Source organism: Vanellus vanellus (assembly GCF_965231255.1).
Source record: "Vanellus vanellus genome assembly, chromosome: 2".
NCBI classification, from domain to species: domain Eukaryota; kingdom Metazoa; phylum Chordata; class Aves; order Charadriiformes; family Charadriidae; genus Vanellus; species Vanellus vanellus.
In genome coordinates this window covers 91,324,345-91,338,542 of record NC_138906.1, presented here as the reverse complement: position 1 = coordinate 91,338,542, position 14,198 = coordinate 91,324,345, and the positions used below count along the sequence as shown (strand labels likewise).

Here is a 14,198-nt window from a genome sequence, read left to right as displayed (position 1 = left end):
TTATGAGGATATGGGATACAGATATACCTTTGTAGAAAAGCATGTGAAACCACAATATAAAATTACATGTTTTCCATAGAAACTGCTACTAATTTTACAAAGAAAGCAAAAGTGAAGTGCAAAGGACATAGCAACAAAATCTTCAGAGAGTTTATGTTGCATTCACTCAATGAATTAGTACAGGTTTATACCACAAAAATCAACTGAAGAAGCTCACACTCTCAAATGAGCTGCACTAGCATTCTTGATTAGCATAACATGAATAAAGAAAATTTCAAAAATGGTACTGAAGTTATTTTTTAAATTACTACATCAATAAAATTAATATGTATCATCTCTTTCAAGGTAGATGCTTACAGTGAAAGCATTCCTTTAATATTTATATAAACATAATTTTTTAAAAGTATGCCTAAATAAGAGAAATTATGTCACTATCCTCACACAGTAGTCCCACATACCGACTCAAGTTAAAATACATTTTTTTAAGTTAGAATCCTGTCATTCATGTTTTGCACTCCAAAGGCACAACAATATTTATTCTAAGCTAAAACTCACTAAAAGTGAAATTATGGTAAGACCTAACTCTATGAGAGTTGTTCAACTAGCAGAATAGAATAGCAGCAGGAGTAGTGGTATTACCTGAAGTACAATAGGAAACAGGGCTAAGAGAGAAACCGTAAATTTTAGCATATGTCTCAGTTGTTATTCAATCACATATAATTCCAACAAAACATTGTTTTCTGTGAAAGACATTCTAGTATAAGTACAGCAGGTTTGCACAGGCTTTTTTTCTTAATGGTTAATATAAACCCAAAGAGACAGGAAACTAAATCAGTGGCAGACATAACCAAGCTTTGAGTAGAGAATTTATAGGGAGCTAGGATCTAGGTTAATTCAAGAAAAGAAAGATCACTTACCACTGTATCAGCTGCAAAGAGTCAGATGTCACACCAGCCCAAGTTCTTTGCCATAGGCAAAGCTCCAAGACACATCCTGAGAAGGAGTTATATCAGAAATAAAGAGAACCAACAACAACAAAAGAAAATATTTGAGCTGAAGATAGCTCCATCATCTTAAACAGACAAAAAAGCCCCACCTCAGAAGGTGATGGACAAGGAAATTGATGTAAGGCTTAGATGCTTGATGCTAACCATTTCCAAGACATAGAATCCTAGAATTGTCTAGGTTGGAAGGGACCTTGGAGAACATCAAGTCGAACCATCAACCTAACACTGCCAAAACCACCACTAAACCATGTCCCTAAGCACCACATCCACCCACCTTTTAAATAGCTCCAGGGATGGTGACTCCACCACTTCCCAGGGAAGCCTATCCCAATGCTTAACAACCCTTTCTGTGAAGAACTTTTTCCTAATAGCCAATATAAACCTCCCCTGGCGTAATTGGAGGCCATTTCCTCTTGCTTGTTACTAGCAAGAAGAGACCGACCCCTACCTCGCTACAACCTCCTTTCAGGTAGTTGTAGAGAGCAATAAGGTCTCCCCTCAGCCTCCTTTTCTCCAGGCTGAACAACCCCAGTTCCCTCAGCCGCTCCTCATAAGACTTATTCTCCAGATCCCTTACCACCTTCGTTGCTGTTCTCTGGACAAGGTGCAGCACTTCTGTGTCTTTCTTGTAGCAAAAAGCAACCCTCTTCCTACCAAGGACAAGCAAGAGGAAAGAGAAGCTGTTTTCTTTCCAGTAGGACAGAACACACAGCAAAACTTCAATCTGAACTCCAAGAACAGAAATGGTCATTAGCAAAAATTCCAGTGTCTATAAAGGAGGCCAGCGTTGTTCTCTATATCTTGGCCTCATCGTGAACTTCATCCCAAGCTCAGAGATAAGCCCATAGAAAGGACACATTAAAAACACAGTATCTTTGGCACAGTCATACTCACTGAGAGACACAATTTGTTGTGTCATGGTCCCAGACTGGTGCTGTTTTCACACAGAAGGTTCTTGTGGAAGCTTCTGTTCCTTGTGTTTTGCGGACTTTTCTGAAGTCTGTCTTGGCTAGAAAATATGTCTGTCTGAAACACATGGTGAAGTCACACTTCTTAAAGGGCATCAGGTCAGCTGAACAGATGGGCACAAATACAAGAAGTGTCTGCTTCAAGCTTTTATTTAATAGATTTTCATCCAGACATGCTATAAGCAAAAGCGAGTGGTGTCTATAACAACAGCAAATAGAGGGTAGTAGACAAAGCTAAGCAACCCCTTAAGGACTGAGTGTATAAAATTAATTCCATCACAAAGCAAGACCACTGTTGCAACTTCGGTTGGAGTTTCACATAAATAACACTTCCTACAGATCCTCTCATGTTACAGTCTCAACAAGCTCTAGGTTAACTGTATGTACCCCCAGCAGTGCTGTCTTAAGGGGGATCTTGACAGAAACCAGTCTATGGTATGTTCAAAATCAGACAAGCCTATACCTGCCAACATTTCCTGAAGCAGGAAAGTTTCATATTAAAGACATTGTTTTTATTCAAATCTCCATTTAGTCCCACTGTCTCCTGGTTGCCGGGGACCTGTTACAGCTCCTGGGGAAACTGATTGGGTAGTGGGGTCCTCTCTGAAAGCTTTCCAAAGACATACTTTTCCCTACACACTCACAGTTCAAAACATACACAGAAAGTTTCATCCACCTCTGACTCAAGTGGACTCAAAGGTCACCATAAAGATTTAATTAAAAATGAATCCTTGTTCCAACATTAATTTTGTAGTCTGGTCAGTAACAGGATGACTAAGGTAAAGCTGCAATACAATATAGCAGTTTTAACTCTACCACAAATTATAGCCACTAGACATTTTTCTAAATGTCTACATGTAATTATAAAACTTGTAAGACATTTTGATAGTGCGCGATGCTGATTAGGAATAAAAAACATGTCATAGAGCTCTGGAAACCAGAGACTTTGCAAATTATAGCAAAATAAGACATATTCATTTAACTTTTATAATACAATTTTATGATTTACAAATTATATTATTAACTAACCTTGAAACATTCAGCCTTCTTTCAAACATTTTTTAAACTTTCCAGTTGCTACTAACAGAACTTTGATTTTCTGAACCACATCGCTTCATCAGACCTGTCCCCTTTCTGAGGTAATTGAAGAAATGCAAAGAGCAGCCCAGACACCCATCCAGAGGGAGAGTACTAGTAGACAAACCGCCAGTCAGGAACGGAGACTGAAAGGAGTACTTCTGTCACTCTTTTAAAAATGCAAAAGAACCCCGTTACTCACGAAACTGCAACCATTTTCCCATTAGAAATTGTCAGAGGCGTACATCTGCCTTCTCCCAGCTCCTGCGGTTGTGACTGAATGTATTCAAGCAAAGCACAAAAATGCAAAATGTCCCTCCTGAGCAGCATTCAGAAGCTGTTGCCCTAGGACTTTTTCCAACTCTGTCAAGGCATACACACATTATGTTGTTGAAATTCCTTGACACTGTCCATATTTGATAAGTTACTTCAAAGTATGTTCTTCAAAACATTTGCACATATGCTTTCCATTTATGTGCAAACTCTGGTTACCAAGATGTAACTTACATTTTTCTTCCAGTGACTGCCCACATCCATTTCCACAGAAGGGTTACTTCAAAAGAACTCCAGGCTCAGATACCAGGGTCTTGGTGTCCTTCATTCAGGCAGTAACTGAAGGATCATCCTACCAAGGCATGTCCACAGTGAATAACTCTGTAGTAATGCAAAACTTAAAAGACTGGGTTTCAGCCCCAGAACTGTACTAAGCAAACGCTGGGATGGAAAACATGTTTCAGTGGGGTCCCAGGCATAGCTTGAGCTCTAATGGAGTGTACTGCCAAGGCAGAAAATGCTTTGACTATGTGAAAATGGATTTTCCTTTGGACCGGGAGCTATTAATTCAAAAAGACCTTCCGATATCTGAAGGAGCGAGCACTATAAACATAAGAAGAAAGAGTTCTCTTAAAACTAAAGGTAGGAGGTGTGGCTTCAGTCTTACAGGAGTTGAAATGTGTCTTGAGGTGACAGGGGTACGTAGGAATGCATTAACTCTGAAATAAGTTTTTTAGGGGTGGCAGAAGGATACGGGTTACTTCCTCTCCCTTTGCAAACAAAAATAACAGCTACCAGAAGTTACCCTTTCAGATACACAATGCAGCAGTGAACGAACCACCAAGATTCAAAAATCTGGCCTGTGAGAGTTTGTGGTTTCCTCTGAGGTCCTTGCAGAATGGAAACATTCACAGGAGCTCAGGAGTGCTTGGTGTGAGAACGCAGAGGTTACGCACGCCCTGGAGGGTGATGGTCTAAAAGAAAAGCCAGAGAAATTCTGGCCAAGCAGAAAGATGAATCCTTCAGTGATAGCAAGTATTTTCTTCTAGAGAGTACTCATGTTTGAACTGAGAAAAGAAATTGAGAGGAATGTAAGACTTTATATTTTGCCACTAAGCTCCACTTGTATAGGAACAGCAGAGGCGTACTACTGATGAGGGAGAGTCAATATTGATGCCATGAGGTAAAGGTGCTTACAGAAGGACGCCTCACCTTACTGAATTGAATGAATGGATCCAGGTTGTGGGGGCAGGCTCTAAAGTTACTTCTGGACAGGAAAGGAGGAGGGAAGACACAGGCTTTGTGTCAGTAATGCATCTGAGAGGGACTTTTGACACCGTCTGATTTAAAGATCTGAAAACCTAACCGTTTTCCCTGGTATTTATCACAGGAGGGTTCCCTGTCCCAGGTCACTCATTTCAAATCCCCATTTTGGCAAAGGACGTTCTCCTGCATCTGAAGAAAAGCAGGAATCCTGTACCACTTTGTTAGCATGGAACATAACAGCATTTTCACCATTAAACATGACAACCTCAGAAGCAGATCCAAAGTCAGGCTCTGTAATCGAATGTTCGTGTGGGATTTTCATTCTCTTCAGAACCAGTGTCATCCTGAGATATCTTAAAATTACAAAGTGGGGATAGAGAGATGACTAAATCATAAACCAGCTTGTAGTGCTAGTTTAAGGAAACTAGTTTAAGGCAGAAAGTCCTACACATGCTAGACGCTTGCCTAAATTTTGGAGACCCAACTTGGAAGTGTTTGGTGTCCAAGAACTGAGTGTGTTCTATAGACAATAAAGAACCTATTCTTTGAACAAAAATCAAGGTGCAGTAACAACAGCTAACCTCAGATGAAACAAAGTGCAGCTATGACAGAAAATATGTTGGAAAAACTCAGAATTAAATAGACCCTGAACATTGAATGGAATGGTCTCAATTCACCCAGGTTCATAACTTCTCCCTGTGTCACTCCCACCTGCAGACAGAGGAATATATGTTAAGTTCAACATGTCTAAAATCAGTCCCTTCTTGAATGGCTATCAGTAAAAAAAGCCAGTGACCTTCTTAAATTTACAGATACAGCAGTTTTATTTCCTTTAGCCAAGGATGAATTATCATCTTTCTTTCCTCTTTAGAGAGAATGGAGAGCAACACTTCCTATGTGAGCTAGTCTGTTACGAAATGAAGAGGAAAGTAACAAGTAAACCAAGAGGTGGAGTAGGAGTAGGAGTAGTAGGAGTAAAGGAAGGGGTGGGTGACAGCTCTCTGATAGGCTCTTAGCGATGTTGGCAAGGTAACAAGGGCTCAGGTGATAATACACTGCCAGAAGAGGCCCTGAGTGAGCGAATCTCTTACATCCGCTTTCCTCAACGTGAAAGCTGAGATGAGGCTGGCACTGGAAACTAGCGGTTTTGCAAACGGATGAAACTACAAGAGTGAGCACATACTGGAGACTAAGACACACTGCAACATCGGAATGCCTTTTTCAGATAACAAAGAACACCATAAATCCTCACCTTAAAAGTGGTGATTCTTAAGAGTAAATCTTCCACCTAGGAATGCATATCCCTCATGCAATTAAACAAATACAGCTAGGACATACCATGTTTACCAGAGGCAACTCAGTGTTGCACTTAACCATGAAAGCTGATTTCAGCTAGGACCAAACTGATATGACACGTTCCCCAGAACATAGAAGCAGATGCCGCCATCTTTTATTCACAGTAAGCAGATGGTCCTGGTAGTTGCCTGGGCAAACCAAAGGAACACAAAAGTTTACATTCTTACCCGAAGTCTCCAGACACCTGCAGTCCATAAATTTAGTCTCCTTGTTTTTTTCTCTCAGAAACGGCTGTGATCATGAGGAAAGGTAGCAGCAGCTGAATATAAAGAAATATGACCATCCTTTTGTTCCCTCATTAGTCTTTGTGGCCATGGGAAGCAGGACATGGAAGCACGGTCAGCTTCAGAAAGGCTTCACTTACGGGCAAGGAGGTTCACAGTGATTCTTGTCCAATGTCCCATTAGTCTATTAGAAATTTTAATCTCACACTCCAAAAGATAGAGTCCCCTAGCACATGGCTCAGAAAACTGAATATGACCATTGCATGTGGCACGCTCATGAAAGGTTATCTCCATCATCTCCACTGAGACAGAAATATGGAGCTTGAGCATAAATCAAGGAAGGCTGCAGGTCAAAGTCAAAACTGGGGCCATACTATTACTCAGAGTCAGAACAGTGGTTTCTACTATCGAGGTTGTCCATGCAACATGCTGTACAATTGGAGAGAGATGCTTACTATGGTCTCCACACTACCTTTCCTGCATTCTTCACACCATAAAGGATTGCCAACAAATAATGTATAGAAGATCATCTAATGCAGTACAAGCGGCTAGGAGGTCAGTTTTATTCTTTCTGGCTTAATTTAACATAGCTCAGAATACTTCACAATAATGCTCTTCATCCATATCTGATCTTTTATTAGAAGACAAAGATAACCTGTTACAATCCCCAGCATTCTTCCTGTATTATATCAAGAAATAGACCCCTTTAAAAATGTTTATTTAGCTACTATATTAAAACCTGTCCATACCAGTTGGAACTCAAAGATTAGCTTCCTACCACAGGAGGGAAAATATTTGTATGAGGTTTACATGTCTTTTTGGTTGTCATGGGCATTCTGTGGGAATTATGAAGTACTTGTCCTGTCACATGAAGGTAGTAAAAAAATGAAATGTTGGGAAATGACCTGCAGATTTAGCTCTCATCTAGCTGCAGTGACGGTGGTCTGCAGTGTTGAGAGGTTACAGGTTTTAAAAAATATTTTCTCTCAAAGCAGTATTATTGCTAAAAACAAAGTTCACCTAAGTGCACGTGGAAAGGAAGAAAATGTTGCTTTAGGTTTTAAGGATGGCAGAGCTATAAAATAAGTTATATCTGCATGAGCTACAGGATGAAAATAAGTCACTAACAATCCCCATCACAATGATAACCAACCACCAAAATGTCAAACAAAAGGCTGGAAACCTTTATTGAATCAGATGCTTGTCAGTCTTCTGACAAATGTGTCAGCTCTGGGTATTTTAGTCAGCAATTTCAGTAACAACCAAATGGCCTTTTGTACACTGAACATGAAGACAGCCTTCAGTTGGCACGGAAAATAATAAATCTCAGGCTTTTGAACCTTTAATTCTCACTTTTTTTTTAACATGTTGGAAGAGATAAATGGGAGCTTTACTGATCTCCTTGCTCACATTGATCCAGAATGTAATTTTATTCAGAAATTTTATAAATTGCATGCCTCATTTAAAAATCTGGAATTAAACATTGCCTTCCAATGTAGGTCATCAGCACAATTCTCAGAACAACTTCAAGACCGCAGGCTGTATGCACAGCATAACAATGCTCATAAATAACTACCCAACTGGCAAAGGAGTGCACGCTGTACTGAAAGCCAGTTTGAGGGGTGGATTGGAAGTGTTCAGACCCTGAATGCTCTGAAGCTGGGTGCTTCATAAATGTATTGCTTTTGGCAAGGCATTCGTATCAGCTGTATCTCTGGGGCTAAAACCCTGCCAATCACAGTCTGCTTAAAAAAAACAAACAAACAAACAAAAAAAAAAAAACAACCCAAAAGTCACTTTTTCTCTCCAAAGAACCACAAGGGATGGAGGCAGACGAGGGACAAATTCAAACCAAACAAATAGTCTGTTTATTAGCAGTGACTCTGCCAATTTGGTAAAATCATGCCAAGTTTGCTCCAGATGCACGCCGTAGCTCTGATGACAATCTGGGTGTAAGGAACTCAGTTGAGGAAAAGATGCCAAAAGAGAACCTTACTTTCCAAAGTAATTTTTTTTACCTCTGATATAACCCTGATACCAGACATTTTCTGTGACCAGAGACTAAAAGGTAGAGAAATATGGACCATTGCAGACATCTATGCCAATTATGATTAGCCAGGAGAAGCACCCCCCTATTGACAGGTCACCTAGCTGCTATTTTCTTTAGTCAGCACCCAACCAACACCTTCATGTTATCAATGTTTCAGAGGGAGGGCAAATGAATTTCCAGTGCTCTTGTGAGCACTAGCATGAGGTTGGCAGTTCTTAGCAAGAATAATTCAAAACCAAAATTTTCAAAAAAAAAAAAATTAAAAAGAGTGATGACAGGCATCGGGTAAGAAGGAAGTTTTGTCTCTGTGCCTGTTTAACAGTTGGCTGTCAACAGTGATGTGGCAAACCCAGACATCTCAGGGCCCAGGCAATATCTGGGCTCACAAAGGTGACATATTGCTCAGGTTTGTTTCCAGATGGCCCAGAAAGAATCAACTTGTGAGTCCAAAAGAGACTTGGTTCAGGAACTACTGCTGTCACTGCTGTCAATCAGTGCCCTTGTGATGAATTGTCTTAAGAGTTTGATTGAGACAGCTATTTCTTACATCGCCCTAGAAGAACTCAGTATTATATTAACTCGTTATTATACTATTCCTTCTGAATCTCTCAGAAATGCTGAATATACACTGAAGACCATTGAGCACATATTAAAAAAGAGAACTTTTGGGTCACAAAAACTTTTCTAGACATTTTGATCCTTTATAAAAGTATATATCTATAAAAAAAGAAGAATCAGTAGTTACTGTAAAAGCTGCCTACTGATGAATTTGAGTCCTGTAACTCAATTTGTTCATGTAACACAGCACACTAGCATTAAATAAGTAACCTAATGCATTATTTTTTTTTTTTTTTTACAGAATTTGGTGTCTCAAATAGCTTTTTTTCTTGTTTTAGAAAATAAATTTTGCAGCTTATGCACTGTAAATTGATAGACATTATAAACTGCCAGTAGGGAAGAAACATATTGATTTGCTCTCAGGATGCTGAAGCTGAGACAGGAGTGCATACATGTCTCCTGGAAGCCTTGCTATCAAAATGCCTTCCCTCCAGAATGTCCAACTATTAAGAATAAATAGCATATAATTAGAATTCAATGCCCTTGTGAAAGACTTAAAAATAAAGTCTGCTTTTCTCTTAAGACAGCTGAAAAATAAAAATAAGTAAATAGCAAAACCTGAGTATTAGGAAATAAAAGGTGTTTAAAAAGAAAAGCAATAAACTGTCCTGAAAAATAAAAGCAATATTTCAAATGACCCTCATATGTCTTTTCCCTACATACTTGGCCTTTCTGAAACTATAAATTGAACTTCAAAATCTCAAAAAAATTTTGAAAGGGGATATTCACACAGTTTATTCGACATCAGCAAATTTCCAGTACAAGTTCAGAGACTGTTGTGTTTTTTTTTTCATTTACAAACATCAGACCTTCCAAAAACTTATTCACACACCAAAGCTAAGCCAGTGATAAATTTGTAAGTAAAAGAAGGCTTCTAAGATTAAGAAGCCCCAGTTACAGCTCAGAATTATCATTCTTTAAATATTATGAAAGAGGTAAGCTAAACATCAGAGAAAGAAAAAGCTGTGAGAGCAGGAGAGAATTTATTCAGGCTGCTCATCAACTTACGAACGCTAATCGATGAAAGCAGTGTTCTGGTAGTCATTGCATTTCTGTATGCTTCTAAAAGGCCATTTACTCTTATAGTTACTCATGAACTTCATCAGAGCCTGACTTCAAATATAATGCTAAATGCTGTAATTCAAATGCAAAACCAGAAATGTAAGCAGCAGCATTGTAAAGACACTGTTTTATATGAATTCATCACATCCGTGATTACTTTCACTAAATCTAAAAATTCAGATGCATCAGAAATAATTAACCTTGGAGAATAATTGAGCTAAAAAGCCCATTTAAAAGAATAGACTACCTAAGGACTGGAATTTTTGGCTACCTCTTTTGCAAGGAGAGCGTGGCAACAACCTCAAAAGAAACACTGAGTAAAAATAATCAGGCATCCAGCAAGAAGAGTGGAGAAAGACTCTGAGAATGAAGAGGCAATATGACCTTTTCTGGCAAAGCAGATACTGTATTGCATTAAGTCAACACAGGAAAAATATGGAAGAAGTGAACAGAAAAGAATCCATTGCAGGTCTGGAAACATCATTCTAATCCTGGGAAATGACACCTGGTTTACAGACAACTGTGAGAAATGTAGTCCTTATATAAAGTTATCTGAAAATGTCAGTCTGTGACTCAGTACAAATATGAAATATCTGATCTGATCTTTTCCCTGCGCTGCAACTTGTCACATCTGCCTCTTGAATGTGAATTTAAGGTACATGGTACATAGGAGTTTTTCCTTTGAACAGTTTACTTATTGTAATTTTTGTTTTGATGGCTATGATAATGACTAGGCATCATAAATTTCAATTATTCTTTCTCCAAACCTATCTGTTTGACCACAATTTTTATTCATTGTATTGCAAAAGCATGAAAGATAGAAACACTTTGTACCTCCATTCTGCAGCGAGATGCGGTGGAGTGTCACACTGTGGTTTGTGCCGTAATTCAGCAGAACGGGAGGTTGCTGTTCTGAAATGGTTATCCACATACCCACATCAACTAGAGCTGTTATCTGACCTTTGCCTGCCCTTTTCCTTCAAAGCAGTAAGGAAGTCTCAGAACATTTCTGATCTGCTGCAAACCTTAACATCCGTTCTGTGAATGTAATTCAACATACAAGCAAAACGTCCTTCTTTTCCTTTTGTGTATCTTCAGTTTCTATGACACAATACTTGCAGCAGGATATAAAACACACTCTTAACATTAATGCACTCAGAAGTACTTTCAAGAACAAGTTATTGGAGGCGTGACATATTACTGCAGGACTGCCCGCTTTGTGTCAAAGAATTAGCTGATATCAGCCATTCACCCGGAAATTTTCAGTACAGTTTCTGTTTGTAGTTTCTTTTAGACATCATTTTGATGATTCCCACCTGGGAAAAGACTACTATGGAGGAACTACCCAAGATTTTCAAGAAATGATAAACAAGATTTTGAAGAGAATAAATCACTTTAACAGGTGGAAAGGTTCAAGAGGCAATTTGACATTTTAAGAAAAGGTAACATCAAAGCCAAAAAAGGCCTGTCATGTCATCCTGCAAAATCGTACTCCTAGTACAAGTACAAAGCACAAAGGTGATACATGTAATGCAGCTGAAGTAGAGATTTTGAGGAACAGAGTGCCTCATTGCCGTGCTAGAGGTTATCATCAGAAACCAGGAATGGTCATATGGATCTGAAATGTAATGACTTCACACCCCAGAGCGCCAATCATAAACAGCCACTGCTGCTGGAATCTGGTATTACCATAAATTATTTGACGATTGTTGTTCACCATTAATAATAATTAGTTATAATATGAACCCGCTCTGACAGACATGATACAAATGGAACAAAAAGAAACCCTTGTCTCAGATGGCGAAGGACTTATGATGGGAAACAAAAATAAACAAGTCAGGAAACACAGTGAAACAGGTGTAGTCACAGTTTTGGTGAGCTCTGACGTCAAATAGAAGCAGCAGCCCCAACATTTTAGATTCCCATGCCATCAAAGCAAACAAGGGTTTTGATGAGGGAGTTAAATAAAAATGAAGTCTTATGGGTTTGCTAAGGTGCACCTGAGAATATGAAGAGCAATTTGCAGACTATGTCACATATTACAGTTAAAAGGAAAAACTGATTGTATCTTGCATATTTATAGACTTGATTCAGAAATATTCTTAGGCAAAACAGTAAACTTCAATCAGGGATTAGATTGAAATTTCTGTAGACAGAGGTATTCTTTGAAGCAACTATACAATACCATCAGACAGATGATCAAATCAGCTTACAATTACACAGTTTACTCTGCAGTCTAAATTCGGTATGATTTCTTTAAAGGGGCCAAATCGACAAGCTGTAAAATGCAAAAATTTGATTAAACACAAAAAGTGTTCAAGAACACAAATCAGAGTTCAAAAAGGATAAAAAGAGAGGAGATGGAGCTATGAAGATCTCTCCTGAGTAAATGTTATTTTTTTACCATGCATTTAGATAGGAAGGTCTTTTGTTTAGACAGAACAATAATATTTTTATGTAGGCTGCCAAGATGTTTCCTCCATCTGTCCTTATTGAAAAGGCTACCCTCTCACCTTCACATTTGGACTTCTCTTCTAGTCTTTTTGACACTACTCCTCAAAACTGAGACTACCTTTGTTAACAGTTAAGCAGGTCAGTGATTTGCTGTCAATATTTTAATACAGAGTTCACTTGCACCAGTCATGAACACATATTTATCCTCAGATTGCAACAAGCATTTGTTCCTGACGAGTAGAAGTAGACTTGCAGAATGAAGATCTCAGCAAGTGGAGAGTCTATTGATTCTTTTTCCCCTCTAACTTAAAAGAGGGCATGCAAAAAACAAATATAGATTTGCCCTTATTTATCTTACACTTTCAGATATGAAACGAAGAAGAGTCATGTGCACGTGTTAAGAAAGTTGTGTTTTTTCGACAAATATAATATCAGTAATGTCAAAGTTGATGATTATCCATTTTTAAAGGACTTTCTGGAGGGCCTGAGAACATTCACTGCATTTAAATTAAATGGATGAGAAACTTATGTATTTAAACAGGCTTTTCTCCACTAAAATTGCAACACACAGAACAAGTGATAAACAAGTGGAAACAAGACCAAAAAGACAGACTAATTTCTACTATAAAAAAAAAAAAAAACAAACAAAAACAAAAACTCCAAAAAGCCTTTCAGACCCTCAAAATAAAAATTATAATAGAAGGGTTGGGAGCAGAGGATCATCAGCTTTGAAGTCCTCAGCACAAGAAGGACATGGACTCTTTTGAGCAGGTCCAGAGGAGGGCTGGAACACCTCTCCTATGACAGGCTGAGAGAGTTTGGGTTGTTCAGCCTGGAGAAGAGAAGACTCTGGGGAGACCTTATTGCAGTTTTCCAGTACCTAAAGGGGGCTTACAGGAAAGCTGGAGAGGGAATTTTTACAAGGGCATGTAGCGATAGGATGAGGGGCAATGGCTTCAATTTAGAAGAGGGTAGATTTAGAATAGATATTACGAAGAAATTTTTCACTCTGAGGGTGGTGAGGCACTGGAACAAATTGCCCAGGGAAGTTCCCCTGGAAGTGTTCAAGGCCAGGCTGGATGGGGCTTTGAGCAACCTGGTCTAGTGGGACGTGTCCCTGCCCATGGCAGGGCGGTTGGAAGTAAATTATCTTTAAGGTCCCTTCCAACCTAAACCATTCTATGATTCTACTTGGAAGTCACGTCTGAAAATTTTCCCCTGGATGTACTCGTTAAAAATAGGAAAAGAAAAGAAAAGAAAAAAAAAAAAAACCAAAAAAACAACAGATAACAAATTGCACAGCAAGGATTATTTTTTTCTTTAAATCACAATGAGGGCAGGGGACCTCCTTCCTGTGAATCACTCCAATATTAGAAACCGAGTTCAGTTTTGCTTGTGCTGAAGGGAAGGGAATATAAACGAATCAATACATTCCAGAAGAAAGACTTGGCTACAGAGTCACAGGGGAAAAGATCACTGCCACTCTTGCCTACTTTGCATACAGAAATAATTGATTCACTGAGCTGAGAGAGAGCAGAAAAGGTGAGCAACATTCTTTAGCCTTGTGATTAAGCTGCACATTCAAGAGTGTGGGAGAGCAGGGTTTTGTTCCCTTTTCAGTGGCTATTTCTACTTTTTTAGGTACTCTCAAATGTAAGATGTATTAGCCAGTCTAGATACAGGATAACACGCAATCTGTACCCTGGATATGCTATGTGATCACTCTACCATATGTGCTGGCTAATATTTAAGGAGGAATGTGGCACCATGCCCTCCTCAACAGCCTTCATCACCACCACTGGAGCTGTACAAAAAAGTTAATGTGTGTGAGGTACATTGGAAA

General features: G+C 38.9%; 1 long non-coding RNA gene across 1 annotated transcript in view; it reads right to left on the bottom strand.

Annotated features, from left to right (window-relative positions):
• Nucleotides 1–2,010: 2,010 nt before the first annotated feature.
• LOC309686276 overlaps nt 2,011–14,198 on the bottom strand; it is a 30,867-nt gene continuing 18,679 nt past the window's right edge. The window contains exon 3 of the long non-coding RNA XR_014270526.1: nt 2,011–2,033. This is a non-coding gene — a long non-coding RNA (uncharacterized lncRNA). The remainder of the gene's footprint in view (nt 2,034–14,198) is intronic.